Raw genomic sequence first — 27,342 nt, forward strand, 5'->3', positions numbered from 1 at the left:
TGGAAGGCTGAGGCTGGCTAATCACAGGGTCAAGACATTAAGACCATCTGGCCAACATGGTGAAACCCCGTCTCTACTAAAAATACAAAAATTAGCTGGGAATGGTGGCGCGTGCCTGAAGGCAGGAGAATCACTTGAACCCAGGAGGTGGAGGTTGCAGTGAGTCGAGATTGTGCCACTGCACTCTGTCCTGGTGACAGAATGAGATTCTGTCTCAAAACAAAAATGAAAACAAAAACAAAAACACCTAGGCAATACCATACCAAACATACGCATGGGCAAATACTTCATGACTAAAACATTGAAAGCAATGGCAACAGAAGTCAAAATTGACAAATAGGATCTAGTTAAACTAAAGAGCTGCACAGCAAAAGAAGCTATCATCCGAGTAAACAGGCAACCTACAGCATGGGAGAAAATATTTTCAATCTATCCATCTGATAAAGGGTTAATACCCAGAATCTACAAACAACTTAAACCAATTTACAATAAAACAAACAAACAACCCCATAAAAAAGTGGGGAAGAATATAAACAGACACTTCACAAAAGAAGATATTTATGCAGCCAACAAACATATGAAAAAAACTCATCATCACTGGTCATTAGAGAAATGTAAATCTGCCAAGACCAGCTCAGTCGGGGAGACCCTATCCCAGCGTCACTAGAGGAATTAAAGACACACACACAGAAATATAGAGGTGTAGAGTGGGAAATCAGGGGTCTCACAGCCCTCAGAGCTGAGAGCCTTGAACAGAGATTTACCCACATATTTACTGACATCAAGCCAGTGATAAGCATTGTTTCTATAGATTATAGATTAACTAAAAGTATTCCTTATGGGAAACAAAGGCAAGGCCAAAATAAAGGGTTGGGTTTGTCTAGTTATGTGCAGCAGGAGTATGTCCTTAAGGCACAGATTGCTCATGCTATTGTCTGTGCTTTAAGAACACCTTTAAGTGGTTTTCCACTCTGAGTGGGCCAGGTGTTCCTTGCCCTCATTCCGGTAAACGCAAAACCTTCTAGCGTGGGTGTCATGGCCATCGCGATCATGTCACAGTGCTGCAGAGATTTTGTTTATGGCCAGTTTTGGGGCCAGTTTATGGCCAGATTTTGGGGGGCCTGTTCCCAACACAAATCAAAACCACAGTGAGATATCATCTCATGTCAGTTGGATGGTGATTATTAAAAAGTCAGGAGACAACAAATGCTGGAGAGGATGTGGAGAAATTGGGACACTTTTACACTGTTGCTGGGAGTGTAAATTAGTTTTTCCATTGTGGAAGAAAATGTGGCTATTCCTCAAGGATCTAGAACCAGAAATACCATGTGACCCAGCAATCCCATTACTGGGTATATACCCAAAGGATTATAAATCATTCTACTATAAAGGCACATGCACACATAAGTTTATTGTGACACTGTTCACAATAGCAAAGACTTGGAACCAACCCAAATGTCAATTAATGATAGATTGAATAAAGAAAATTTGGCACATATACACTATGGAATAGTATGCAGCCATAAAGAGGGATGAGTTCATGTCTTTTGCAGGGACAAGGATGACACTGGAAACCATTATTCTTAGTAAACTAACACAGAAACAGAAAACTAAACACCACATGTTCTCACTCATAAGTTGGAGTTGAACAATTAGAGCAGATGGACAAAGAGAGTGGAACATCCCATACCTGGGTTAGTGGGTGGAGGGGCTAGGGGAGGGATAGCATTAGGAGAAATACCTAATGTAGATGACGGGTTGATAAGTGCAGAAAACTACCATGGAATGTGTATACCTATGTAACAAACCTGCACATCTACCCATGTATCCCAGAACTTAAAGTGTAATTTAAAAATAAAAATTTATGTGTTACATTGTATTTCACTCTTTTCTCTTAAAAGTGTGAGTGTGCATTATTAAAAAGACTAGAGTTAAGTGATACTTTAGTGACACATCTGTATGGCTCTCAATAAAAATGCTTTCATTTGACAATCCCTACTATCTGTTCCTGGATTTAAATAATTTTATTTTATATATATATATATAGAATATATATATTGAATATATATACATACAATGTGTGTATATATATAAAATGAAAAAGTGCCATTAAAAAAGCTGTCCTGTTCTTTGTTTAATTTCCAAGTTATTCCAGTAAGAGTTTAATTTTTTGTATCATCATTATCAATATAAAGCCTAAAAATCTAGCTATATGGTTTTTCTAGAGAGATTTCAACACTCGTCTTAGTTTATTATTTTGAGGTGAAATATAATATACTTATAGAGAACTCAACAATAGTACGTTTTACTATTTGTGGTTCATTGCAAACTGGCCACCTGCCATAGCCCCTCCCCATTCATACCCTTTGCAAGACAACTTTGTCCCTCTTCTCATTAATAAGAGAAGTGCATTAGCCCTCTACATGAATCTTCATTGTCTTTCTTTTGCCAACAGCATGCAGTGGAAGGGACAGCATGCCAATTTTAAACCTGGGCTTCACAAGGTCACCATGTTTCTGCTCTTGGACCTCCTCTACGGAGGTTCCACATGTACAAATCTGAACCAAACTACTAGAGTTCATTCAAACCACTAGGAGCTGAAATGAGTTGTCACCATGCTTGAATCTGTCCTAGACCCTCCAGCCATGAGCCAACCTGTGAAGTGACCACAAATACATGAGGGAGCCCAGGCAAGACAAGAAGAGCCATCCAGCTGAGCCTAGTCCAAATTACAAAACTAGACACTCTTGTGCTAAACAATGAGTAGTTGTTTTTTTAGCCACTAACTTTCAGAGCAGTATGTCTCAGAGAAATAACTAGTGATTCCCTGTTGGTGTATATTTTAGACACAATTTTACCAAGAAATATGTAAGCTAATTTAATTTCTGAGCATTTTATTTCTCTGTTTCTATTATTCCTATTTTGCTTTGGACAGGGAAACTGATTTCTGGATTGAACATGCAGAAGCACATTCACAGAACTTTCTTTTTCTCTGTTGGGCAGATTTTATCAGCATTATAAAATTATAGTGACTTAGGAAATAAATCATATAAACCATTCCTGTCATCAAAAGCTTTCAAATCGATCTCCCATAGGACACTTGAAGTTTATGCATGTTTGGAAGGCAAATATAGACATGACTTCAACAGAACTAAAACGATTCTTTGTGATAGCCTGTTTCTTTAAGATCTGTTCAGAATATCAGCTTTTGTTTAACGTGTAAACTTACAAAACTAACTAAAAGAGAGTGTGCTTGAATCTGTGATTAACACAAATTATTATATTTGCAAATTAAAAACACAGTGAGACACCATCTTACAACAGTCAGAATGGCTATGATTAAAAAGTCAAAAAACAGCAGATGCTGGCAAGAATGCAGAAAAAAATGAAGGCTTATACACTGCTGGTGAGAATGTAAACTAGTTCAACCCCTATGGAAAACATAAGAGATTTCTAAAATAAAACCAACATTCCAGCCAGCAATCCCACTACTGGGTATCCACTCAAAGGAAAATAAATAATTGCATCAAAAAGATACATGCACTCTCATATTTATTGAAGTATTATTCACAGTAGTGAAGATATAGAATCAACCTAAATATCCCCTGGACCAGATAACATGTTATATATATATCACATAATATATATTTATATATCACAATGAAATACTACTCAGTCATAAAAAAAGAATGAAATCATGTCTTTTGCAGCAACATAGATGGAACTGGAGCCTATTATCTTAAGCGAAATTACTAAAAATCAGAAAATAGAATACTGAATGTTCTCATGTATATGTGGGAGCTAAATAATGTGTACACATGGGCCTAGAAAGTGGAATAATGAACACTGGAAACTAGAATAGGTGGCAGGATTGGGGGCTGTATTTTGTACAGTATTCGGGTGTGTTAATTCTAGCTCCCCACCTAGTTCCAGAAATTACTTAATGCATACAATGTACACTATTCTCCTGATATTTACACCAAAAATCCAGACTTCACTATGACACAATATATCCATATAAAAAATGTGACTGATACCATGGCTCATGCCTGTAATCCTAGGAGGCGGAGGAGGGTGAATCACTTAAGGTAAAGAGTTCAAGACCAGCCTCACCAACATGGTTAAACCCTCTACTAAAAATACAAAAAATTAGCCTGGCATGGTGGCACATGACTGTAATCCATTACTTGGGAGGCTGAGGCAGGAGAATGGCTTGACCCAGGAGGCAGAAGTTGCAGTGAGCTGAGATTGCACCACCGCACTGCTGCCTAGGTGACAGAGGAAGACTCTGCCTAAAAAAAAAACAAACAAACAAACAAAAAAAATTGCACACACTAAATCCATTAAGAAAAATTTTAACTATATAACCAAATAATGTGTAAGTATTGATTCTGCTGTTTAATGTTGCAATTCATATTTTAAATATCAAATAGTTAATATTTAATATGTGACATTACTTCATAATAAATATTTAATGCTTAATTTAAAAATTGATACCTAAAAAAATCTTAACAACAGGTGTCATGATGTTCATTAACTCTAATTATTTTATTTTGTCAAGCTGTGACTGTTATAATAATAATTTGGAGTTATAGTGGAAAGTATTACACCGTACTTTGGGAAGAACTTACTTGCCCATCATTAGCTAAGTTCAATCAAGTTTATTTCATGTCCTAAGGGTAGTAGGTCAAGGGAAAAATAAGTTGACATCAGATGCCTCAAATCTATTTTAATGAGTGCTGTGAGAATATATTTGCTGTAGTCCTGCAAAATGTTCAAAGTGGCTTAAATTTTTTTAATCAACTTTTAAACTTTTATTAGCATTGTTTGAAATATTCATCTGCTTGTTTTTCTCACTGTCTTTATTTTTTTTTGAGATAATGTCTTGTTCTGCTGCAGTGGCAGGATCACGGCTTACTGCAGCCTCAACCTCCCCGGCTCAAGCAATCCTCCTGCCTCAGCCTTCCAAGCAACTGGGACTTCAGGCATGTATCACACCACACTCTGCTAATTTTCTGTAGAGGCAGGGGCTCTCTATGTTGCCTAGGTTGGTCTCGAGGTTCTAGGTTCAAGGCAACCCTCCCAACAGCTTCCCAAAGTGTTGTGATTACGGGTGTGAGCCATCACACTGGGCCTCTCACCATCTTTAACCAATATTTTCTCCTGGTAACATTGTTTTCATCCACAAAGCATTTACATGTAGTGATGAACATCACTCTCTTTTAAATAAAAATTTCACAGTGAGAAGACATATCCAGAGTCATGAATTCTAGCTCCTCACCTAGTTCTGGAATCTCCCTCCTCACTCTTGAGGATGGGACATGTGAAACCTCCCATGACAGCAGTTGGCCTTTTCCACTCAGAGAGAACACTTATTATTTGCAAGTTTTCTTCAGATTATGCCTAAGTTAATGCTCACTGCCACCCACCAAAACAAACAAACAAAAAAATACCAAAGCAGATACAGAAGCCAACAGGGAAGGAAGATGGGTCTAGTGCCATTTCCATAGACTGCTCTTCAAAGAAAATGTTTATAGCGCAGCTCTGTTGCCCAAATCCACACAGAGAAAGCCAAATAATTGTTCTATCTTCCCTATGTCATCACACTGCGAAATCAAGCACATTGTATTGTCTGTTGTCCTGCTGTTCGTGATGCAATCTCTGCACTCTTCAACACACCATCAAAAAGCAGGGGAATTTTCAAGGAATCTAAGATGCAAAGAGATGAAATGACCTTCACAAAGTTAATTGTTAGCTGGTGTGAGAAAGAAAGCCCTATTTTGACTCCCCATCCAATGCATTTTCTAGCAGAGCCTGGCCGCACAAACTTTACTCACATAAAGATCAACCAAAGGGCCTGGCAACACATGGATTCTGGGACCTCATCCCAGAAGTTTTGATTTAGTAGTCAAATAATACAACCCCAAAATTTAAATCTTTTGGGCTCTCTGATCCTACTGGAGGTGCTGCATCATGGAATAGGCTTTCAGTACTGTTAGGCTAAGCTGCACCAGAAAATGAGATCCTATTCCATAGGTCTAATACATTTGTTTTATTTTGTTTTGATATAGAGTCTAGGTTAGAGTACAGTACAATCTCAGCTCAGTGCAGCCTTGACTTCCCGAGCTCAAGCAATCATCCCACTTCAGCCTCCCAAGCAGCTGAGAAAACAGGTATGTACCTGTTGTCTTTAAATCAATTGCTTTGGACCATCACCTCACCCAGCTAATTTATGTATTTTGAGTAGAGACAGAGTTTCATTATGTTGCCCAGGCTGGTCTTGAACTCCTGAGCTCAGAGATCCACCTGCCTTCATGTCTCAAAGTACTGGGATTACAGGCATGAGTCACCATGCCTAGCCATACTTGTTAAAGATGCACCATTGCTAATGCTATAGTAAGTGGATTTTAAGGACAGATGTCCAGTTAAAGGGCAATAGTTCTAACAAAATGAGAATCCTAGTAGTTAAGGCTCGTTTTCCAGCTCTGGGAGGGAGCAAAAGTAAACATTAAGAAATCTATAATTCCAGCACTTTTTGAGGCCAAGGTGGGAAGATTGCTTGAGTGCAGGAGTTTGAGACCCATCTGGGCAAGAAAGTGAGACCCATGACTCTACTAAATAAATAAATAAATAAATAAATAAATATATATATATATATATAAATAAATAAAAATAAAAATTAGCTGGATGTTATGGTGTGTGCCTATAGTTCCAGCTACTCAAGAGACTGATGTGGGAGGATTGCTTGAGTCCAGGAGGTCAAGGGTACACTGAGCCAGAATTACACCACTGTGTTCCAATCTGGACAACAGAGAAAGATCATGTCTCAAATAATTAAAAAAAGAGAGGGGAAAGAAAGACTCTTCTAGAATTGGAGCTTAGCCATTCGGTGGAGGCTGATTGAGTTAAATGAGCAAAACTCACTCTTCAAATATTTGCCAAGAAACTTATCTAATAATAATAATTCTCTCTTTCTCTCTCTGTCTCTCTGTGTATCCCTTCCATTGTACAATTGAAGAAATTGCTTCCAGAAGATAATTCTTAGTTTACACTCTATTCTCTCTCTCTATATATATTTCTCTCTGTGTGTGCATCACTTGCATTGCATAATTGAATAAATGACTCCCAGAAGATAATTCTTAGTTTACACAGCCTAAAATTGTAAAGTTGGATGCTGAGCCCAGAATTTCCAAAACCGAGGCCAAGATTCTGTCCAGAACTCAGCACTGCTTTTCTGTAGAAGCAGAAGCTAAGAGCAGTCATAACTTGGTAGGAGAATTTGTTTCCCTTAAGCTGTTGGTCTGTGTTCTGTTTTAGCTCAAGGCAGAACAACATGTTTGCACAAATAGTCAACACAGCATAGCTCATAATACACAGATAATAAAAGTATTTTAAATCAGTTTTTCATGCTGACAGCATTAAGAAGTTGTGTTTTGTGGCAGCTGGTTTAAAATTTCTCCTTTCAACTTGTCCCCCCACTGTCTTTCTCTCTGCCCTTTGATTTTTTTCTAATTTTCTCCATCTTCTTAGTCACATCTTTTCTCTTTCATATTTTCATTTCTTTTCCATTTTGATCAGTAACTGACCATATGGAACTCTAGAAAAATGGCTATTTAAGCTGTTTAGCCCTCATCCATCAGATCTCAACAATAAATTTGTTGTGGTTCCTCTAAATCAATTGCTTTGGACCACAGAAATGGAAACTCCATTTTGCAAATGTATTTGGAACCTACTATGTTCATAGCTGGTTTTTGAGAGTCCATGCTGAGAAATTTTGTGACATTGCAAATTAATATCAAAGAAGGTCTACAAATAAAAAATTCTATTACAGTGAATTATGAAAGATGATCTGATTATTCTTTAAGTTGAAAACTAGATAGAAAGGAAATGTAAAACACTTCAAAAGTAATGTATCTTTGGTTTCATGAAATAGTCTCAGTGGTTTGTGTATAATTTTGTATGGATTTCAAATTTCCAAAAGTTTACAATGAAGAAAATTTAGCATCTATGTAACCACCTCTGATTTTTTTTCCTGCTTACAGCATTTATTTTCTGAGAGGCAGTCTCGCTCTGTTGCCCAGGCTAGAGTGCAGTGGCACGTTCTCCTATCACTGCTACCTCTACCTCCATGGTTCAAGTGATTCTCCTACTTCAGCCTACCAACTAGCTGAGATTACAGGCATGCACCACTACACCTGGGTAATTTTTGTATTTTTAGTAGAGACAGGGTTTCACCATGTTGGCCAGGCTGGTCTCAAACCCCTGACTTCAAGTGATCCTTCGCCTCAGCTTCCCAAACTGCTAGGATTACAGGTGTGAGACACCGTGCCCGGGCTTACAGCATTTTTTAAACAAAATAGGTCTTGGATAATTAATTTAAATGTATTTCGAGAGCCCAGTGAAGGGGGATGTGAATACCAAATTTCAAATCTGTACATGGGCTCAGGGGGTCTAGACTCATTCAAATTCATAATTTCAACTTCCTAAGAAGCTGTCTTGCCTCCACTCTTTCCATAAGCACTTGCACACACAATTCCAGCAGCCAAGTGGAAATATTACAACCTCATGTTTCCTTCAGAAAAGAGAATTGGCTTTAGTTTTGATGCATTTAAAGTACCATGATTTTGGCTATTCTGTAACTATATTTATTATTTAAACAAGCAAATTTCCATCTCAGGTAAAGAAAGTGTCTACATTTCTCTCTCTCTCTTTATTTATTTATTTATTTTTTTTTTGAGACGGCATCTTACTCTGTAGCCCAAGCTGGAGTGCAATGGCATGACCTTAGTTCACTGCAAGCTTCACCTCCCGGACCTAAGCAATTCTTGTGCTTCAGCCTCCCAAGTAGCTGGGACTACAGGTTTGCGCCATCATGCACAGCTAATTTTTTGGAGGGGGTTTCACCATGTTTCCCAGGGTGGTCTTAAACTCCTGAGCTCAGGAGATCCACCGACCTCAGCCTCGCAAAGTGCTGGGATTACAGGTATGAACCACCATGTCAAACCTTCTCTCTCTCTTTCTGACTGATAGTTTCTCATGCTGAACCCTTTAAGAACCAGAAAAGGGGACACATGACGAGTGTCTTTCCATGAAACATTTTCTGCTAGTAGATGTTATTGCCAAGGCAGCTTTCAGAAGGCTGGTACTCATTGTCAATGCCAAGCATTTAGTCATCCATCATTTGGAACAATTTCTACCTTGCTAGTACACCTGCTTCTCTTCGGGAGAAGCTGTATTGGTGGTAGAACGAGAAAACCCTCTTTGTTCTCATGAGAAACTGGGATGTTTTTTGGAAAGGCCTAGGTGGCCTGGGCGTGATAGCTTATGCCTGTAATCTTAGCATTTTGGGAGGCTGTGTGGTGGTGGGATCACTTGAGCCCAAGAGTTCAAGACTAGCCTGGGCAACATAGCCAGACTCCATCTCTACAAAAAAAATTAAAAATAAGCCAAGTGTCATGGTGTATATCTGTAGTCCCTGCTACTTGGGAAGATGAAGCAGGAAAATTGCTTGAGGCTGGGAGGTTGAGGCTCCAGTGAGCCATGTTCAGGCCGCTGCATTCAAGCTTGGATGACAAAGAGAGACCCCGTCTCAAAAAAAGAAAAAAAAAAAAAAAAAAGAAAAGAAAAGAAAAAGAATATGCTCAGGTGCACTGATGCTTAACAATGGAAGAAAACAATTAACTCTTAAAATATTAAGCATTAAGCATATGTGGATATTAAGTTTGCTTTGTAAATGATTTCCAACATTTGACTTTCTCCCTTTAACAATAAATCATGTGTTAACTGCTGAAATAATGGTTTTTGGCTTCTTTACTTGCCAAGATGAAATGCCAATTAACAAATACATTTGTTTGTCACAGAAAATAGTTGGAAAGTGTCTAATTATTACCATATTTGGTTATATGCCTGGTAATGTATTCTGAGGGACAAACAGAAGAATTAGGTAATCAAAAGGGAAAATGGTATGTTAATTTTCTTAAAATACATGGCTCTGGAACAAGGGAAAGTAGAATTTTAAAATGAAGACGGATTCCTCCCTGAGGGAACATTGGATTTAACTTCTACTTTGGGGCAGGGCATGGTGGCTCACACCAGTAATCCTAGCACATTGGGATGCCAAGGTTGGAAGAGCACTTGCGCGTAACAGTTTGAGACCAGTCTATACAACATAGGAAGACACCATCTCTACAAAAAGTCAAATAAAATAAATTAGCCAGGCATGGTGGCAAAGTCTGTAGGCTCAGCTACGCAGGTGGCTGAAGCAGGAGGATACTTTCAGCCCAGGTGGTGGAGGCTGCAGTGAGCTGTGATAGAACCTCAGCACTCTAGCCTATGCAACAGAACAAGACCCTGTCTAAAACAAAAAAAACAAAACAAAAAGAAACTTCTCCCTCAGAAGGGCATCTTTAAAGGTCAATATAATGCAAGTGTTTCAAAAGTTGTTATCAAGAAGTAGGAAAATGAGAAAATATTAAATTCATGCACTCTAAATTTCAGATACTGCAGATATACAGCTGCTCAAATTTGTGGGATGGGATAGAAAACAAGGTGTAAAGGCTAAAAAATGAAAATTTAATCATTGATAAAACACTTATGGTTGACTTTCTTCACACAGTGGCTTTTGGTACTTAATAAATACATTTTTTTTTTTTTTAAAGATGGAGTCTTGCTCTGTTGCCCAGGCTGGAAGCCTGGTGTGCAATGGTGCAATCTCGGCTCACTGAAACCTCTCTCTCCCAGGCTCAAACGGTTCTCCTGCCTTAACCTCCCAAGTAGTTGAGATACAGGTGCCTACTACCATGCCTGGCAAATTTTTTTTTTTGTTTTTGAGACAGAGTGCTACTCTTTTGCCCAGGCTGGAGTGCCGTGGCATGATCTCCGCTCACTGCAAGCTCTGCCTCCCAAGTTCACACCTTTCTCCTGCCTCAGCCTCCCAAGAAGCTGGTACTACAGGTGCATGCCACCACGCCCGGCTAATTTTTTTTTTTGTATTTTTAGTAGAGACGGAGTTTCACAGTATTAGCCAGGATGGTCTCGATCTCCTGACCTCATGATCTGCCCACCTCAGCCTCCCAAAGTTAATTTTTGTATTTTTTAGTAGAGATGAAGTTTCACCGTGTTGGCAAGGCTGGGTCTCAAACTCGTGACCTCAAGTGATCTGCCTGCATTGGCCTCCCAAAATGCTGGATTACAGGTGTGAGCCACCATGCCAGCTAACAGATACATCTTTAATTTGGTCTTGTGTTGACTTCTTGTGGTATTTTCTCTGTAGAGAGTTTATGTGATCCTTGAACCTGGATTATTATTTATTTATAGGTATATACTTTATCTTCCCCAGGAGATCACCAGTTCCAAAAGGCATTCATGTTAATTTCATAATAAAGAAAAAATAAAAATATTCTTAAAGCTTATGAAATTTTAGGAGGCCAGAAAAAAATATATACTACCTAGCTTAGACCTATGCTCAACATATTTGTACATGAAACAAACAATTTAAGTCATTAATTCTGAGTAATTCAAGAAAATATGGTATATAAAATACACTTAGGCAATGAACATAGAGGAGTTAGAATGGTTTGTCATCCCCAAATCAGAAACAACAATAAACACAAAAGGCATCTGATTCTCCAGCAAATTTTTATTGGAGGATTGAGTAAAGAAAATGAAATGTCTTCATTTACCATTTGGTAGTATGAGACGAATAAAAAGAATGCAGAAATGTGTTAGTTTAAGCTTCCTCTTTTTTTTTGACCCAAGGTCTTGCTGTATCTCCCTGTCTGGAAGGCAATAGTGCAATCATGGCTCGCAGCAGCCTCAACCTCCTGGACTCAAGCAATCCTCTCACTTCAGCCTCCAGAGTAGCTGAGACTAGGTGTTCAACACAATGTGCAGCTAAGTTTTTAAATTTTTTTGTAGAGTCAGGATCTTGCTATGTTGCCCAGGCTGATCTCCAACTCCTGGGCTCAAGCCATCCTCCAGCCTCAGCCTCACAAACTGCTGGGATTATGGGCATAAGCCACTGGGACCAATACCAAAACTTCCATTTTAAGACCTGTGTTTTCTGTACAGAGAGCCACAGATACTATTAGTACTGGGGAGTACCAAGCATGACATTTATGGGGCAACACTGACCATTCTAAAATACACATATTTTGTTTAAATCTGTGAAAGTACACAGATAATCTTGACTCTTCTAAAGTAATATCCTTAGAGCTATCTGCATACTCATAGGTGCTGTTCTGACTTCTGGAAACATTTTCACAACCTAGGGCATGTTCTTTCATGCCTGTGCTTCCTTCCACAAGACTGCTGCTTCACTAAATGTGTTACTGAGTACATCTCCACAGATACACATCTTCACCCTTTCCAAACTGATTTGGGTTTTGACCACATTTTGAGTGAGTTTTGTTTGTTTGTTTTTTAGGGTCGAGGTCTCACACCATCACTCAGGCTGGAGTGCAGCGGTGCAATCACAGCTCACTAAAGCCCTGAACTCCTGGGCTCAAGCGATGCTCCCAACTTAGCCTGCTGAGCAGCTGAGACTACAGGAACACACTACCATATCTGGCTAAGATTTAAAATTTTTTTGTAGAAATGGAGTCTCACTATGTGTCCCAGGGTGGTCTTGAGCTCTTGGCCCCAAACCATCCTCCTGCCTCAGCCTCCCAAAGTGCTGATATTACAGGCATGAATAACCACTCCTGGCCCTGAGTGGCTGTTATACAACATATAGTAAGTAAGGTTGACAATGCTGTTAAGAAATTGAAAAAATGATTTTCAAATGATAATTTTTAACCAACACATCAGAAAGAATAAGAAAATGAAGCACTGACATTGTGCTTTATATTCTTCCTCATAGTAACAAAAACTTTAGTAGATCACTTTCAAACTCCGTCTGCATACTCTAAAAAGACATTCTCAAAAGGCAATTGAAAGACTCAGCTGACTGACTTATATTTTCATTTATCAATTGTTTGAGAAGATACTTGGCTACGGGTGGGTCCAGGAAAGAAGAAAAAGAGAAGACACTTAACTAGTTATCTCAATTGACAGGTGGCTTTGGGATGGTATTAAGGAGAGCCTTCTGTTTTACAAATTTTGAGTTGCTCCCAGAACAGAATAACAACAGAATATTATTCTGTTCCTAGAGGAAGCAGAGAATATTGGAAATACTAAAGTAACAAATAACATGCAAAAAGTAAATAAAAAAAAATGGCTCAATTTCATAGGTCCTTTGATTTCGAAGGTTGTCCTGGGTATTGCATGCAGATCTCCATGCTTTGTAAGCAATCACACATCACATGTGTGTGTGACACACATCACCACTCAGCCATTGCTGACTTTTCATTTGTCTGTCTGCCTGCTGTGTTCTTTAATTTGGAAATCTCTACATGTAAGACTATTCTATCTTGCATCCTCAGGGCCTCGCACAGTGTCTGGCAAACAGAGCAATAAATATAATTAAATTTAAAAAATGCATACAAACCTTAAAAATCGACTAAAAATAATGGGAGAAAATGTTGCCTTTGTTTGTTTGAGACAGAGTCTTGCTGTCACCCAGGCTAGATTGCAGTGCTGTGATCCCAGCTCACTGCAACCTCCACCTCCTGGCTTCAAGAAGTTCTCCTGCCTCAGCCTCAGTAGCTGGGATTACAGATGCCTGGCACTAGGCCCAGCTAATTTTAGTATTTTTCGTAGAGATTGGGTTTCACCATTTTGGCTAGGCTGTTGTCAAACTCCTGACCTCGTGATTTGCCCACCTCAGCCCCACAAAGTGCTGGGTTACAGGCATTAGCCGCAGTGTTGCCTTATTTTTAAACTCTAAATCAGCCCAAGTAGAGTGTAAGACCCCACACTACTCACTACATTCCCCACACACCCTTGTAATGCTTCTCTTCAAGATGCAGTCTTAATTTGTACCCCAAGCAGGTGACTAAGCCAGCTTCATTCACCTCTGGTTGACCTTACCTGGAAATGATAGGAAAACTTTTTTCTCACATTCTAAGCACACCTGGCTGACCCAGGATGCAACAATAATTACACAGATGGGTTCTCTGTACTAGACAGCTCCTTTCATTGCAAAAAACATTACCATTCACGCATTTTCACCCACCAGCTAAATCTCACATGAGGGTCTAAGAGAGAACACCAGAATGTCAAATATCATTGATTTCTAAGTTATTAAGTTTACAAAGATGCTACTGTGGGTGCCATCTATTTGATTCAATTTGCTATTTAAGACAAACACACACACACACATCACCCTAACAAAAGAAAGAGAGGATCCTTTTTAAATAAATGAAATCAAGAATTGCTTTTCAAAAATAAGTGTGGGCTGGGTGCAGTGTCTCATGCCTGTAATCTCAGCACTTTGGGAGACTGAGACAGGCAGATCACTTGGGGTCAGGAGTTAAGAGACCAGCTTGGCCAACATGGTGAAACCCCATTTCTACAAAAAGTACAACATCAGCAGGTGTGGTAGCATGTGCCTGTAATCGCAGCTACTCGGGAGGCTGAGGCAGAAGAATCGCTTGAACCCGAGGGTGCAGTAAGCAGAGATCGCACCATTGCAGATGGGCCTGGGTGACAGTGAGGCTCCATCCAAAAAACAAACAAACAAAAGTAAAGAAAAGAAAAGAAAAGAAAAAAGGGGAGGGGAGAGGAGAAAGGAGAAAGAGAAAGAGTGGTAAAACTATCTGTGTTTGCTTGTTGGAATTTTGCCAAAACTAGAAAGACTGAGAGACAGATGTGTCATCTCCTTCGATTATTGCATTTTAAAGGGATGGCTCTCAAGTCTCCAAAAGGCATTCCTGGGTTGTAAAACTAGAAAGAAGCTAGAAGATTTGCCTCACAAATAGGTAGAGAAAGAACTCACAATTCCAAGTTTTCTAACATAAATCCTCTATGAAAAAGGAGGCCTGAATGAACTGTAGCTCATTATGTAAGAGAAATAAGGCAAATCCAGAAGAAAAATATTGCATGTTCTCACTCATATGTGGGAGCATAAAAACTGGACCTCATGGAGATAGAGAGTAGACTGGTGGCTACCAAAGGCTGGGAAAGGGAGCAGAGAAGGGAGATAAAAATAGTTTGATTAATGAGTACAAATATGTAGGGGTTTTGTTTGTTTGATTTTTGTCGTTTGGAGACAGGATTCTGCTCTGTTGCTCTGACAGAAGTGCAATGATGTGATCATAGCTCACAGTGACCTGAAACTACTGGGCTCGAGTGATCCTCCCACCTCAGCCTGCCTAGTCACTGGGACTACAGCTGCATGCCACCATGCCAGGCTGATTTTTGTATTTTTTGTAGAGACAGGGTCTCACTAGATTGCCCAGTCTTGTCTCGAACTTCGAGGCTCAAGCAGTCTTCCAACCTTGGAAATATACAGTTTGATAAAAGAAGTAAGACCTAGTGTTTAATAGAACAGCAGGGTGACTGTAGTTTACAACAATCTATTATACATTTCAAAATAGCTAGAAGAATTTAAATGTTTCTGGCATAAAGAAAAGGCAAATATTTAAGTTTATGAATATCCTGATCACACTGACATGATCTTTACAAATTATATGAATATATTTAACAAACACATGGACCCCCAACATGTGTGCATCTATAATGTATCAATAAAAAAAAAATAAAAACATAAGGAGGTCAGGAGGAAAACTGTATAATAATCAACCTGAGGAAAACATGAAAGCTGTCTTAGTCAATCAATTCACGCTTTTCCCCTTAATGTGCTAGTTGTCAATTGATATGGTCTGGCTCTCTGTCCCCACCCAAGTCTCACCTTGAATTGTAATAATCCCTACATGTGGTGGAAGTGACCTGGTGGGAGGTAACTGAATCATTGGGGTGGGTTTTTTTCTGTGCTGTCCTTGTTGATAGTAAATGAATATCATGAGATCTGATGGTTTTACAATGGGCAGTTCCCCTGCACACACTCTTTTGTCCACCACCATGTAAGATGTAACTTTGTCCCTGATTTGCCTTCTGCTGTGATTGTGAGGTCTCCCCAGCCATGTGGAACTGTGGGTCCATTAAACCTCTTTCCTTTGTAAATTACCCAGTTTCAGGTATGTCTTTATTAGCAGTGTGAGAATAGACTAGTACATCAGTAATCCCCATATGAGGACATTTTATTTCTTTGGAAATGTCTGTTCCTACCTTGATTTTTGATTTTTATTTTTTTGATTTTTATTTGTGAGACAAGGTCTCACTTTGTCACCCAGAATGTAGCACCATCTTGCTCACTGCAGCCTTGACTTCCCAGGCTCCAGAGATCCTCCCACATCAACCTCCCAAGTAGCTGGGACTACAGGCATGCACCAGCATACCTGTTTAATTTTTGTATTTTTTGTAGAGATGGGGTTTTGCCACATTGCCCAAGATGGTCTCAAATTCCTGAATTCAAGTGACCCACGTGCCGCAGCCTCTCAAACTTCTGGGATAACAGCAGTGAGCCACGGTGCCCAGCTGTCTTGGTATTTTTAACCTTAATAACAACCACGTACGTACATCCTTGATATGGTCTCATCCCCCTTGCTGTAAGCATATTAAAATGTTATTACATGCATTCAAGTGATCAAATGGTACTAACACCAATGTTTCTGCCTGCAGAATTAATTCAGGAGTTTATCTTAAACTCTCAATATAAATGCCTAATATGCAACACTTGCCAGACAAGAAACCATACGCAAGGCATAATCTTTCGTCATTTTTTTTTTTTTGAGATGGAGTCTTGCTCTGTTGCCTAGGTTGGAGTGCAGTGATGTGATCTTGGCTCACTGCAACCTCTGCCTCTCGGGTTCAACTGATTCTCCTGCCTCAGCCTCCCAAGTAGCTGGGACTACAGGCGCACACCACCACACCAGGATAATTTTTTATATTTTTAGTTTAGACAAGGTTTCACCATGTTAGCCAGGATGGTCTTCATCTCCTGACCTCATGATCTGCCCACCTTTGCCTCCCAAAGTGCTGGGATTACAGGCATGAGCCACCTCACTCAGCTGCAGACACAATTTTATTTTATTATTTTATAATTTTGTTTTATTTTATTTTATATATATATTTTTTTTGAGAAGGAGTCTCACTCTGTCTCCAGGCTGGAGTGTAGTAGCCGATCTCGGCTCACTACAACCTCCACCTCCTGGGTTCAAGCCGTTCTCCTGCCTCAGCCTCCCGAGTAGCTGGGACTATAGGTGTGCACCACTACGCCCAGCTAATTTTTCTATTTTTAGTAGAGATGGTGTTTCATCTTGTTAGCCAGGATGGTCTCGATCTCCTGATCTCATGATCCACCCGCCTCGACCTCCCAAAGTGCTGGGATTACAGGTGTGAGCCACCATACCTTGCCATGTACATATTTTTCTATCATCTATTTATCCATCGATCTATCCATCTGTCCATCTATTTCTCTTATGTATATACATACATTTATAATCTCTATGTCTTATATCGGTAACATGCATTTTTTCTTTAAATTTATACAACAATGACATTAATTAAATCCCACCTAATAAAAACTGTATTCTAAAACTTGGTGTAGTATAGAAGGCTGAATAACTTGACCCTAGACCAAGGTACACATTGTGTGGCTGAAAATCACTTGACTTTGATAGACTTCATCTTTCTCCTATATAGGACTAGGTAGCCAGCCTAAAAAATCTCAAAGGTGGCTTACAACCTTTGAATGCACGGTTCCATGCAAGCTCTGCCTGCAGGAGATTTTTGTAGACTTCAGACAATCTGGGCAACATCAAAGTCAAGCACTCCCTGGTACAGTGTCTAACAGGGACCATGTAATTAGGGCATGTTTTATGTGAGACTGTGTTCAAGAGATGTACATATAAGAAAAAGATGTTTTTTTCACAGCAGAGATAACATAATTGAGCTGTTTGGTATAGCGACTCAAAGCCACTGAAAGTTCTAATCAAATGATTCCTCTGGTTTTCACTTTTTTAATGTCTTTCACTGTTATTGCCTCTGACAACTACTATTACAAGGGAAGAAACTTTGTTCCACTAAGAGGCTACTCCATTCATGAGCTCAACTCAGATCAAAATAACAAGCTCTCCTACAATTCCAGTGTGTTTCCTGACCATTCCCATTCCCCTCTATGCTTGTCCAGAAGTAGACTCTCTTTCAAGTTATCACTTTCATTCGTAGCCAATATAAAGGCCTCATAGAAAAACACTGATTTCCAAAAGCAACAGATGTTGGCAAGAATGCAGAGAGAAGGGAATGCTTATACACTGTCGGTGAGAATATAAATTAGTACAACCTCTATGGAAAACAGTATGTAGATTTCTCAAAGAACTTAAAACAGAGCTAATTTTGACACAGCAACTCCACTACTGGCTATCTACCCAAACAAAAATAAACTATCAAAGAGGGCACCTGTGGCCCGGAGCAGTGGGTCATGCCTGTAATCCCAGCACTTTGCTAGGTTGAGGCAGGTGGATCACCCAAGGTCAGGAGTTTGAGACAAGCCTAGCCAACATGACAAAACCCCATCTCTACTAACAATACAAAAATTAGCCGGGCATGGTGGCAGATGCCTATAATTGCAGCAACTTGGGAGGCTGAGGCAAGAGAACCGCTGGAACCCAGACGGTGGAGGTTGCAGGGAGCTGAGATCATGCCACTTCATGATTCAGCAACTTGTGTGAAAGAGCAAAATTCCATTTCAAAAAAAAAAAGACACCTTCCCGTTGTATGTTTATTGCAGCACAATTCACAACAGCAAAATCATGGAATGAACCTTAGTGTTTACTGGATAAAGAAAATGTGGTATACGCACACCAAGGAATATTATGCATTTATAAAAGAAGAATGAAATTGTATTTTGCACCAAGGTAAATGTGGCTGCAGGCCTACGTGAAAGAACTCAGAAACAGAAAATCAAATACCATATGTTCCCACTTAAAAAGTGGAGCTAAACAGTGGGTATTCATGCACCTATAGAATGGAATAACAGACCCTGGACACCTTAAAATGGGGAAAGGTGGGAGGGTGTGAGGGTTGAAAACTTACCTATCTGGTATTATGTTCACGTTTGGGAGATAGATATACTACAAGGCCAATCCCCCGCCCCCACTAGGCAATATATCTGTGCAACAAACCTGCACACTTATGGCCTGAATCTTTTTTTTTTTTTTTCTAAGACAGAGTCTTGCTTTGTCACCAGGCTGGAGTGCAATGGCACAATCTTGGCTCACTGCAATATCCCCTTCCTGGGTTCGAGCAATTCTCCTGCCTCAGCCTCCTGAGTAGCTGGGATTACAGGTGTGTGCCACCACACCCAGCTAATTTTTTTATTTTTAGTAGAGGCAGAGTTTCACCATGTTGGCCAGGATGGTTTTGATCTCCCAACCTCGTGATCCACATGCCTCAGCTTCCCAAAGTGCTGGGTTACAGGTGTGAGCCACTGCGCCTGGCCAAATCTATTTTTTTTTTTAAACACTGACTTCCATGGTCACTATTTGTCTGTGAAATCAATCCTCACAAACCAGGACTCACATGTTTTTTTTTGTTTATCAGATGAACTTGTCACCCATACAACTCAGCTTGTAACCAGCCCTGGTCACAACCAGTTTCCCCACACTGAGGTGAATGTTGGACATTACTATCTTAGACATTACAACCCATTCTGAAATTCCACATCAATTTATCTGAGAAACTCTGATGTTCCAGGGCAATTTATCTGGAAAAGGTCAGCTAGAGTTATGTATCATTTCTTTGCTGTTTTTGGAGATGGAGTTTTGCTCTTGTCACCCAGGATGGAGTGCAATGGCTGAATCTCGGTTCACTGGAACCTCTGCCTCCCAGGTTCAAGCAATTCTCCTGCCTCAGTCTCCTGAGTAGCTGGGATTACAAGCGTGCACCACCAGATTTGGCTAATTTTTGTATTATTAGTAGAGATGGGGTTTCACCATGTTGGCCAGGCTGGTCTCGAACTCCTGATCTCTGGTGATCTACCCACTTTGGGTTCCCAAAGTGATGGGATTACAGGCTTGAGCCACCCCAACTGGCTGTGTCATTTCAATCAGCAACTGTTTAAAAGGACCGGGCATCAAAACCAATGGTATCAGATTATTTATAAGGGTTGAATACTGGTTCCTCCAAGCATCTCTCCTTCACAACATCACTCTTTTCAAGAGCTGCTTCTTTTTTCTAATTTAGCTCAGGAATTTAGATGTTCCTACATAACCGGGCATCCAGTATTCACCCATGCCACTTTCTGTAGGAATCCATATGGAGCCACTACCACCATCCCTGCTCTGCTACTGCATAACCCACCAGGCCAAAGTGTAGTGCTCACACCTGTAATCTGAGTGCTTTGGGAGGCCACAGAGGAATATTACTTGAGGCTAGAAGCCTGAGACCAGCCTGGGCAACATAGTGAGACCTCATTTCTACAAAAAAGTGCAAAACAAAAGGTGGTGGTGCATACTTGTAGTCCTAGCTATTCAGCAGGCTGAGGTAGGAAGATCACTTGAGTCCAGGAGATTTGAGGCTGAAGTGAGCTAGATTATGCCACTGCACTCTAGTCTGGGCAGGAGAGAGAGATTCCATCTCTAAAAAGACAGATAAGAAGAAGGAGAAAGTGTAAGAGGAAAAAGAAACAGGAGGAGGGAAAGGGGGAGGAGGAGGAGGAGGAATAAGATGAGGAAGAGGAGTAGTAGAAGGGGAGGAGAAGGAGGAGAAGGAGAATACTGCTTCCTCTTAGACCCAAAGTAAAAAGGATTTTAGTCTCATGTTTACGAGAAAGACACTGATATTTAACTAAGCAATACAAAAAGGATCATTGTTTTAGAACACAGAATTAAAGACAAAGTAAAATTAACATTGAGATAGGAGGACTGAAGACATCAACTGACTTCCAATCTCAATGAAGAGGAGAAAAAGATACAACTATATAGGTGAGATATCTACTTATTGCAGAAGAAGCCTTTTGACAGCAAAATAACATTCATACCTCTTAGGTTTTAAATTCCTATGGATGCTGTAGCAAATAACCATAACTGGGTTGGCTTAAAGTAACATGCGTTTCTTCTTTTCCAGTACTGGAGAGCAGGAATCTGAGACCAAGGTGAGGGCTGGGCTGAGCTCCCCCTGGAAGCTCTAGGGGAGGATCTTTCCTGCCTCTTCCAGCTCTTGGTGGCTCCATCATGATTGCACCACTGCATTCCAACCTGGGAAACAGAGCAAGACCATGTCTCAAAAAGTAATAATAACTAAATAATTGTATACACACGAAAGAGAGAGAGAGAGAGAGAGAAGGAGGGAGGCAGAGAGGGAGTGTACATAAAACTTTGAGGCAAGGAAACTAACCCCACTCCTTGACTGCAGATTCAACCTACATTCAGAAAACAAGGTTAGAATTACCGTAGGGGCTTGAACTGTGCTGAACAATAGGCATAATTAATCAATGACCTGCCATCATTTAGCGTGTTTTCCCGTAAGTTGTTCACTGCACCAGAGTCAAGTAACCAGGGATCACTAAAAGCATAACTTCCTGAACTACTCCTATAGATAACATTACTATTGTAAAACCTAAAGAATGGTCTCCGAAACATTTTTCAGATTTAGCATTTTGACAGGATCAAGAGATGCCAGCTGGTCCTGAGATATCCTCTCCTGGGAACTGACTCACAGGCACAAAGAGAGTTTTAGACACTCCTTCGATTTCATCCCCAGCCAATCAATTGTTGCAATTGTTGCAGTTCCCTGGCCTTCTGACCACCAAAGTACCTTCAAAAACCATAGTTTCCAACTTTTCAGGGAGACAGATTTGATAAATCTCTCCTATTCCCCTCACTTAGCTGTCTCTGCAATTATTAACCTCCTTCTTTGCTGCAACATGTGCTGTTCTCAGTGCATTGGGTTTTCGGGTGGCAGCAGACAAGAAGAAACCCTCAGGCTGTAACACTCTCCTGCATGCCTTTCCATGGAATCACAAATGTCCTTTCCCTCCTACCACACTCTTTAAATATTTAGGTCACAACATTTGGTTTAAGAAATTATCAGTGTTTCCATTATAATGATGATTTCAATGATATTCAAAGATCAACCAGTGACTACAATGATTATATCTTCCTTTATTTTTTCTTTTTCCTGGAGTTAGTAATTGCCTTTCTTTTCTTTTTTTGGAAACAAAATCTTGCTCTTGCAATGATGCAATCTCGGCTTACTGCAACCTCCGTCTCCCAGATTCAAGCAATTCTCCTACCATAGCCTCCTGAGTAGCTGAGAGTACAGGCACTTACCACCATGCCCAGCTAATTTTTTTTTTTTTTTGTATTTTTAGTAGAGATGGGGTTTCACCATCTTGGCTAGGCTGGTCTCGAACTTCTGACCTCAGGTGATCTGCCTGCCTCAGCCTCTCCAATTACTGAGCTAACAGGCATGAGCCATCACACCTGGTCTTCTTCTGTATCACTTAAAAAAAAAAATCATAATCCACTAAGCTGATTTCATGACCAATTAAGAGATAATAAGAGCTAGGATTACAGTTGTGAGTCACCACACCTATCCTAGTTTTTGTGTCTTGAGTACAGATGGAGATTCATCAGGTTGGCCAGGCTGGTGACCTCCAACCCCTGACCTTAAGCGATCCTCCTGACTTGGCCTCCAAAAGTGCTGGGATTACAGGAATGAGCCACTAAGCCCAACCTGTTTCTGGTCAGAAAGGTCTTAAAAACACTACCTTAGTACAGACACTCTACATAAACTTTTATATGTAAAATATAATTTAGAAAAAATGTCCATAATGGATTAATGATGAAAGCAAAATTGTGGACATGTTGATAAACACAATGTTTCTTTGTTCTTTGTTTTCTTTGTGTATGTAAACAACTAGAGGCCATTTGTGTCAAGGTAACTTCTGGAGAAACAAAAGGTCAGGAAAGGCCAATGACCCTACTGGTCACAAACCAGCCCCAATACAAGACTGAGCCAGACACACAGGGGAATTCCTGCCTGGTGGTGCTCCTATCTTCAGCCCTCAGCTACTCAGGGTATGGCCCCTAGTGAGAACCGAGCCACTGTCGTGGTTCATAAGTGACCTATGTCAGCCTCCTGCTCAGGTATTTGTACAGGGACTACTGCCAGCCTTCCAGGCAGTGCCTACAAAGAGTCCCAGCCCCCAAGACTCCAACTGGACATGGCTCCATATTGACCCTTTTTTGTCCTCCAACCCACTGGCAGTAACATCTTTTTCAATCAGTTCAGCACATTTATTTCCAACTTGCACACAAAACATACAAAGAAACTAAAAAAAAAAAAAAAAAAAACTCATTAAAAGTAGACACTCCAAGACAAATATCTTGACCTCCCAAATATAAAGCTAAAAACAGCAGATTTGGTGGATGGTCATCTGTCAGATTCTGATGATTATTCAGAATTCAATGTGGAAGAAGACAAAGATCGGAGGTAAAAGCAGGCACTCTGACTTAAGGTGCTGTTCCCTGAGGCCCAAAAGTGTTTGTCAGACTTGTGCAAAGTCATGTATGGAAGGTGCAGATGGGCTCATCATTTTAAACTTAATCCAGGCTACGGCCAGGTGGACCCCAAGATGAGTCCACTCTAAGGCTGCAGCTCGGGCTGCCTGTGCCCCATACTTCCCACAGATGCAGGGTCACTGAGCCCTTCCAAAGCTGAGAGCGCAGGCCATGCTCATTGCCTTTCTGCCTTCCCTTCCCGCCCTGTCCTGGGAGTTCACCCAAGCCCTCTGTGGCCCCCACCCAAGGCTTGTTTCTTGACCTGCTCCTCCCATGCCCACTCTGGCTTCCCTGCACCATGCAGGGCAAACAATAAGTGGTCACTGGGGAGTGAAGGAAACGCGCATCACTTCGTCGCTGCTGAGGGGCTGAGAACTGAAACTTTGTTTAGGTTTTCTTCTGTATTTTCCATCAGTGCCTCTGGTTTAAACTTTTTAGTAAAATATTTATTTTCATGAAAGTTGAAAGATCATCTAGCAAAACCTTTCTTCCCAGCTATATATAAGGTATTTGAAAAGCAGCATAAAATAGTTTAGAAAATATGCCAAGATTACCTCAGTACTTCTGGTCTGTGTTCTCAGGAGACCCTGAAAATGACCAATGATAAGGTAATAATCTCCCATGGCAGAAAGAGTTTTGCTCAGAGTTAGCCAAAAGAAAGAAGGGCCAGGTGTAGTGGCTTATGCTTGTAATACAGCACACTTTGGGAGGCCAAAGTGGCCACATGGATCACATGAGGTCAAGAGTTCCAGACCAGCGTGGCCAACATGGCAAAACCCTGTCTCTACAAAAAACACAAAAGTTAGCTGGGCATGGTGGCACGTCTCTAGTCCTAGCTACTTGGGAGGCTGAGGAAAATCGCTTGAACCCAGGAGGTGGATGTTGCAGTGAGCCAAGTTTGTACCACTGCACTCCAGCCTAAATGAGCCTGGACTGATATCCTCTCAAAAAAAAAAAGAAAGAAAAAAAGTCCATTAATGAAGGCGGAGTTTCTTACTAATGACATTTTACTAGCCAACGTCATTTTAGCTTTTTACCACTAAGTGATTTTTTTTTCCCTCTATTGCCCAGGCTAGAGTGCAGTGGTGCTATCTTGGGGCTCACTGCAGCCTCCGACTCCTGGGTTCAAGTGATTCTCCTGCCTCAGCCTCCTGAGAAGTGGTACTATAGGTACATGCCACCATGCCCAGCTGATTTTTGTATTTTTAGTAGAGACAGGGTGTCACCATGTTGGCCAGGATGGTCTAGGTTTCTTGACCTCATGATCTGCCCATCTGGGTCTCCCAAAGGGCTGAGATTACAGGGGTAAGCTACAGAGCCCAGCCAATTTTTTTTTTCTTAGTGCAATAAATGCTCCTCCAGAAAACTAAAAAATGAAGATAAGCTAAAAGAAAATGGGAAGAACCATAATCCTCCCACTCACTGATGATCACAGTTAATATCACAGGTATCATTTTTTTCTTCATTTTTGTTTTGAGACAGGGTTTCATTCTCTCTCCCAGGTGGAGTGCAGTGGTGCAATCACGGCTCACTGCAGTCTCGACTTCCTAGTTCCAAATAATCCTCTCACATAAGTCTCCTAAGTAGTTCAGAATATAGGCGTGTGCCACCATGCCCAGCTAACTTTTTAATTTTTTGTAGAGATGGGGTCTCACTATGTCATCTGGTCTGGTCTTCAACTCTTGGGCTCAAGTTATCCTCCCTTCTTGTCTTCCCAAAGTGTTGGAATTACAGGCATGAACCACCATGCCCAGCCCTGTTTTCTTCTTTATGTGGGTTTCTGGAGATAGGTTACATAGGGGCTGTTCATTATTGTTTGTGTTTTTTTCTGACACAATTGTCATTTAAACATCATTGTTATTATCAAACTGGCTTTAGCTACATTGGATTTTTTGGGGTGATTTTTTTTAGGTTTTTTTTTGCAATAGTCTTGCTCTGTCACCCAGGCTGGAGTACAGTTAGTCATTGAACAACATAGGTTGGAACTGTGCACGTCCTCTTATATATGAATTTTCTTCAATAAATATATTAGAAAACTTTTTGGGAATTTGTTAAACAATTTGAAAAAACCTGAAGACAAACCACATAGCCTAGAAATATTTTTTTGAATATTTAAAGGTTGATGTAACATGAGAGCATAAAATATATGCAGAAGTCATCTGTCACTACTATAAAATATACATAAATCTATAAATTTATACATAAAAATATAAATACATATATCATAAAATTATAAAAAGCTAAAAGTAAAATAAACACACACACACAGACAGTACATGCCATCTTCTGCAGTCCAGAGAAACGCAATCATAAAGATGAAGTATTAATTCCTAACTGTATTAAACTAACTGTAGTATGTTCTGTGCTACTGGAATAATGTAGCCATCTCCTGTTGTGAGATGCAAGGATCCACTGAAAATGCCATGTGGAACTAATGATCTCTGTGTGAGCAGTTCTCTGCTCCAAGACACCATGAAGCACAGTAACAAGTGCTTGCTTATGGTGCTCACACATTTTGCATTGTGTTTAGTGCAATACCATGATGTGAACATTGAATAACACCATGGGACCCATAAGAAGTGTCCCTGGTGATGCTGGAAATACTCCCAAGAAGTGAAAGTCATGATGTTACAAGAAAAAGCTAAATGCTTAGTATGTGTGGTAGATTGAAGTCTGCAGCTTGTAGCTGCCCACGATTTCAGACAGACAATTCACCTTGTAAACAGATGATTTCTACTTGCGATATCAATAAATACAGTATAAGCATATTATATCTTATAATGTGATTTTCTTAGTAATCTTTTCATAGGCTTACTTTACTTTAAGGATACAGTATGTAATATATATGACATATAAAATATGTGTTAATCAAATGTCTGTTATCAGTAAGGCTTGCAGTAAGTAGTAGGCTATTAATAATTAATTCTGTAGGAAGTTAAAAGTTTATATAAAGATGTATGACTGCATGTGGGATGTTGCCATTGATCACTGTTTTGTACAATATAAAGGGTAGGTGAGGGAAACAGGTCTATTCAAGGACAAAAGAGGTCTATTCAAGGACAAAAGAGGTCTATTCAAGGACAAGATCAATTGAAAGCCATGAAATTACTATTCTTAGAAGGACTGATCCTTTATTGTAATTATCAGCAAAATGCTAGAATAGAGGTAATGTTCTTCATTTATTAGTGGGATACTGAAGATTTCTATTTGATAGAATCCATTTTCCCAGTAAAGAAAGATGAACTGGTAAAGGAAAGACAGTTGGATCAGAAATTAAAGGACAGTGGAAAAGTTTGAAAGCACTGCCATCAGTAAGAAGAACCACAGTTGATTATACTTTATAACAAGGATTACAGGAGCACTGAGGACCAAGCTGAAACTGGTAACCATCAATTAGTATTTCCCATCCCTGACCTGCATTCTGAGGGATGTGGAATAATTCATTTTCCACACTTACTTACTTTTTTAAAATTTCAGCAATCATATATTTCTTAGAGTTATTTTACACCTGATTTTTTTCATAGCTTCTGTTTTTATTTAGGTTGCTAGTAACATCCTCTCAGATTTCTTTAAATATATTAGGTATGTGAATTTATTCTCTCCCGTTCCTGAACACCTCAATCTTGCCTGTTCCTCTGGGCTCAGCTTTTACATTTGTATTGGGCATTGTCGTTACTGTTGATTCTACATATGCATTCCAGTGATCCTTTCAGAAAAGCGGCAGCATGGCTGAAGGGCTTCCTCATGTTTTCTGCACAGAACTCTTGTCTACCATATTGCTTCTTAAGAAGGGCTGGAGAGTGGTATGTCATGGTCTATCACTTAAAAAAACAAACTC

The sequence above is a fragment of the Pongo abelii genome, chromosome Y (assembly GCF_028885655.2).
Source record: "Pongo abelii isolate AG06213 chromosome Y, NHGRI_mPonAbe1-v2.0_pri, whole genome shotgun sequence".
In the NCBI taxonomy this organism is placed as follows: Eukaryota; Metazoa; Chordata; class Mammalia; order Primates; family Hominidae; genus Pongo; species Pongo abelii.